Raw genomic sequence first — 6,068 nt, forward strand, 5'->3', positions numbered from 1 at the left:
GCTACGGTTTCCTCATCGTTATTTTTTTTTTTTTTCCTTTTCTTTATAATATTGCGTCTATAATTATCGCACTGACTCTCGAGTCTGATGCGCAATCATACGCACACGGTATGATGCAGAAAAAAAATAATTATGTCCCTATTTATTTTGTATAGTCCCCGCGCGTCAGCATATATTATTATTATTATTAATATTATTTTTTAATTATTATTATTATTATTGCTATTATTATAATTCTGATTGTCGTAACGAGAAAATCGAGTTGGAAGGTTTATAAAAAATGAAGAAAGAAAAAAAAACAAAAAATTCTCTCGTGGCCATTGTGAGGGCGAGGACGAATCGGAATTCATTAAGAAACTGCCATTCTTGGTCGTCCTGAGATTTCTCTCCTCGAGGCTCAAACTCACTTTTCTCGATAATTATATGGAAAAAAAAAAAAATAATAAAAAATTTAAAAAAAAATGAAATAAAACAAACAATAATTTGAGAAAAAGAAAAACAATTGAGGAAGACAAAGAAAGAAATAATAAATATGAAAAATAAAAATCAAATTCATCCCTTCATCATTTTACATAAAAAAAATAAACAAAAAAACGCGAATAAATCCCACCCTCTTTCCCCCTTAATACACGATTCTCTCATACACACACACACATACTGAGTCACACACGCGCGCGCGAACACGCATACATGATCACATCCATTTTTTGTCGAATAGATGTTAATGCAAACAAGAGAGAATGGAAGAAATAAAAAAGAAAAAAGATGTGAGAAAAATGAAGGAATTAAATGGAGAGAGAGAGAGAGAAAGAGATGAGGAAAAAAATGACAAAAAAATGAAAAGGTGAAAAAAGGAAAAAAAAGTAAAAACTGTATGCATTTAAAAATTGTAATAATATTAATGATAATGATGATTGTAATTTATAACTATTAATATTTAATATGTAAGAATGAAGAAAAAAAAACGACAACAACAAAAAAAACGAGTAACGATTACGTCGAGAGCGAGAGAGAGAGAGAGAGAGAGAGAGAGAAAGAAGAGTGTTCGAGAGTTCAGTCGGTTTTTATGCGTAAGCTCGCAGATTTCGATATCTTACGGGACGAAAACAAAAAAACAAAAGAACGTAACAAAATTGAGAAAAAAAAATACCGCAAACGAGATGACCCCATTTATTTCGACATAGGAAAGATTTAAAAAAACCGATAAAGAAAGAAGAGAGAGAATTTAAAGAAATCCCATCCCACAATCGGATATGAGAATAAAAAAACAAATATATTTAAACAAAGATGAATCTTCCTCTGCGGAAATTTGTAATCGTTTTTTGATATAACTCTCTTCTATTAAAAAATAATCGCTTTGACGTCACAAATCTCTCTTATACTTATGTGTTTTTTGCAGCGGAAACAAGGAAACAAAAAAAATCAACAGAAAATAAACGAACAGTTTCTCGTTTTTACACGCCAGCATTCGCATTAACGAGATTTAAAAAAAAACACACACACACGCACACATTAAAACAATCACTTATAAACGAGAAGAGAAAACAGAAAAACAAATTCGTTTTTGTCAAATACTGAAGAAAAGAAAAATGGTTAACAAAAATATCACTGTATCGATATATTTAAAGTTTCCCGTGGTAAAAACCCATTTCCAACCCCTTTAATTTCTTCCTCTCCCAACCTCCACCACAACAACCCCCCCCCCCCCTTGCCCTTCCCCTCTCTGACCACAAATGAAGCGAGAAAAGTGGACTAGAAGCGTTGAAGAAGAAAATAATAATATTAATAATAATAAATATAAAGAAGAAATACGTTAATGACACGAAGGAAGGAATAAAATTCAAACACACTCTCATACTTACGGACACGGACACACACACACACACGCACGCACACAGACCCAGAGACACGGAAACACTTGCGTACATACAAATCTCAACCGAGAAATAATTAAAAGAAAAAAAGAAAAGAATAATAAAACCTGTAACTTTTTTGTATCTCGTAGTTCGTGGCTCGATCGGAGCGGGCTTTACTTTTGTACGTTACGACACGAAGCCCTTGGAAAGCCTCCGAAAGAGTCGCCCAATTATTATTATCAAAAAAAAAACAACAAGAACAAATATAAATATATATATATATATAATTTTCAGTCATTTGTATATCGAGATAAAAGAAGAAAAAAACCAGAGAGTAATCGAGAAACAAGAAACGAGGCAAGGATTTAAGAAAAAATTGGTGTAGCACTTAATAACTCGTGAACGAGAGACAAACGTGAGAAAAAAAACGTGCGAGATAAATGAGAGAATGAAAAAAAAAAAAAAAAAGAAAAAACCGCAACAACTGAAGATAAACAAAACAAAATTAAACGTTATTATGTATCTAGTCATAGTGAGGCACACGCAACAAAGCAAGAGGAACACACTGGTTAAATAGCGTACGTAAGAATTAAGGGTGTAAACATTTTATCATTTTATCTGTTTCTATATTGAACAAACAAAAATAATAACAATAATGGATTGTGTTTTTTTTCCGTTACATCCTGTTCGAGTGTCGAGGGAGGTAGAGAAAGATCCGTCTGTCGCGCTTCGTTTGTTTTTGCTCGCGAATTCACACGAGGCACGAGAAAGGAAAGGGAGGGGAGAGGGAAGAAAGCGGCTGCGGGGTCGCGCGACCGTTGGCGAGTCGGACTATTATTTTCGTTGGATTTGCGTTTTTTTCTTTCATACTTTTCACACTGATCGTGAGAATAAATGTGTGAGATTGAAGAGCGAGATGCGTGGGTTCGACGGTTATGTCGCTCGATATGCTCGACATTGAGATAATAAATAAAACAGAAAAAGAATGAATATAACCTAAAAAAGCGATTCTGTCTATGAAAGACGCGAAAACGATAAGTTACCAGCGGGAGAGAATAACGACGAGAAATAATAATCGTTCTTTTCCATGAATCAATGTTGAGAGAGCAAAAAAATATTAAGAAATCAACGAAAATACGAAAGATTAAACAATAAAAGTGGCGGAAAAAGAACACAAATGAAGTATCGAGTGAAAAAAGTTTATCGTCACGTTATTCATCTCCATTCGTGTTTAGCTCCTAAACTGTTTCAAAACCATTTGAAACAATGTTTATTTTTCTTTCCGCAATTGCGATTAATTCGACCCTTCATTATGATCTTCGAATCCTAAACGTGTATAAGTGAATGAATAAATTAGGGTGAATCGAGAGAATGAGAAACGAGACTAAAGAGTGAACGATGAATTAATTCGTATTCGAATACTTGGGTGCGTCGAATAAAAGGATTTTGAAAAATGTCGTTGAAAATACGAGATATAAGGAAACAGTAATATTATCGAATACTGCCCTCTTCGCGATTGCCTCGAACGAGACGAACGTGCGTTTGTGCATTTCTAGCAGATCGGTTGCGATGAAAAATATTCGCTTTTTGAGTTTCTTTGAGTTTTTAAAACGAGCGTGAAATAATAAAATATGTGCGTGCGGGCAAACAAAAACTCTAATACGTCGTGTACATTTTTATGACGCGAGGACTAAAAATATTATATTTAAAGAAATAAAAACTTACCGTAAACGTTAAAGAGGATTGAAAGAGGAGGAAAAAGAGACGCGCGTCTTTACTGTTAAACGGTAGATAGACAAAAAGAGGTTTCAACACTTTTTTATATACATAGGTACTCGTAATATTATATTTATGTACATGTATGTATGAGTATATGCATATATTAACGTATATACATATATACGTGTATGTAAAGAAAATTTATTTATAAACGATAAGAAGTACCTATAACGATATTGAATATCGCGAATATTTAATCGAAGGTCAAGGGCACCCTTACATTTTCATCGATTATCTCGTCTCTATGTGTATTGAAAAATTCTTTTTTTACTGCTTTAGTATTAGGCGTAATTTTTAGTCAAAAAAACGAACGATAATCTCAACTGTTGTATTATTTTTCCTCCATTTTTATTGTCCTGTTTCAAGATGAAACTCGAGGAGTCGTTCCGTTTCAATAAAATAATGAATTAATGTTGGTCAGGCGGTGAAAAATGACGCGCTGTCACACACATCCAATGGACCCCGAGTAGATTTTGCATGAATTTGATACTATACTGAGAAAGGAAACTGCTTTTCGACTTGGTTATGTTCGTTTATTTTTGGAAAGGTGTGATTAATGCGCTTAGAAAATGTATTTGGAATTCAAACATTTTGCACGTCCATTATCGTGTCGTTGTGATGAATAAATAGGGCGAGAGGAAACACAATTATGATGACAGTGCGCGCGTATAGAGCTGAGAGTTTTATGTACCCTCCGAAGCGGAGCAGAGTCGAAAGAAAAAATGGCGCGTAGGAATATTGGTCGAGGCACGCCACACAAACGCATCAATTATTTTTAAGATCGTTCATACTTACATATTTCAAATCTTCCGCATGATCGTCTCGATAAATCTGACGTGAGGAGCTAGTTAGAAAACAAACAAAAAATCTTCGTTTCACGTGTGAATGAGTGTATGGAGTGCGAAAAAATACGGAGAGAAAGATGCGATTCTTCATCTTGATAAGATAATCCGAAACGTCACTGTAACGATGAAAATTGTCGTATTTCTGACGTAGTTTCGAACCAATTTCGTAATATCTACGTTTATTATTCAAGAGTGCGATTTGAATCGATTAGCATCAATCATCACTCCGTCGCGAATGAGCAATTCGAATTAACGGAAAATCTCCAATTTGTTTATCATTCGTCGTCGCGAAGAAGTTTTGCGCTTAACACTATACCAAAGAAAGAACAGCAATCCCAAACCCTTCGGCTCATATTTTCCGTCTGCTTTTTTACCAACGGCAAAATTGTTTCGCTCGCGATGGAATCAAACAATCAGAAAAACTGTCAGACACGAGCTGCAACGTGTGTACATTGCGCGGACAATTTTAAGAAACAAAAACGAGAGAGAGAGGGAATTAAAAAAAAGATAAACAAGTGACAAGGGTGCGTAGGCTGGGGAGGCGACAAAAAAATTATCTCTGGGAGCAAATACGACCAGCGAATGCAGCATGCAGACGCCGCAAGTAGCATCAGAACGCAGCCAGTGCTGAATAAATAGTCTGCAACGTATGTCGATATTTTTTATTATCAAATATAATTAAAGACACAACATAATGTTAATTCCAAACGAGATTAAAAGCTAATAACGAAATAAATAAACGAGAGATCGAAGTGCATCGGGAAACGAAGTTTAAAAATAATCATCGCGAAAGAATAAATTGTACGTTACAGAAGGGCGCCATAACCTCCAAAAGCGAAAAATCACAGAATCGCACAAACTTTTTAACGCGAGAAACCGGTGGAGCGAAGTGCTTGTGCGTTGGCTTCTTTTCGTCGTTAAGACGAATACATTATTGAAGCTCACAAACGAGGTTATAATACTAAAACTCATATACACATATATATATATATGAACAAAATAGAAATATCCAGTTACGAAAAATTGTTTTCGAGTGAAAGTGACGTGAAAAATATCGTTCCCAGCACCACCGTGAGACATGCTATTTCCGAAAAAAAAAAAAAAAAAAAAACTTTCATATTTAAAACCAGAAGAAAACCAATAGAAACAAACGAAAAATGCGATGGTTAAAAAGTGAATAAAAACAAAACAGATGATCACAAGTTATTCACAGCGGTATATTGTATCACGAATGAACAATACCACGTATGATGTAAACGCATTGATAGTGATAATAATGATAATAATAATAATAATAAAATAATGATCATTGTGTGACTGAGAAATTAATTGATAATCGGCCATGAGACGTACGCTGTGTATAAAACTTTATCATTGTGACATATTATAGGTTAGAAATTTCGTGTCGATTCCGGTAGTGTTTCTTCGTCATTATTATTATTATTATTATTATTATTATTCTCGTTACTAATCTTTTTCATGCCATTATGTGTTCGTATTGTTTCGATCATTATTATTATCATTATCGTCATTGCATCGTATAATTAATGTGAGTGTGGATTAAAAATAAAATGTTCGTAGTCGAAGA

This window comes from Venturia canescens, chromosome 7, assembly GCF_019457755.1.
Source record: "Venturia canescens isolate UGA chromosome 7, ASM1945775v1, whole genome shotgun sequence".
Classification (NCBI taxonomy): Eukaryota; Metazoa; Arthropoda; class Insecta; order Hymenoptera; family Ichneumonidae; genus Venturia; species Venturia canescens.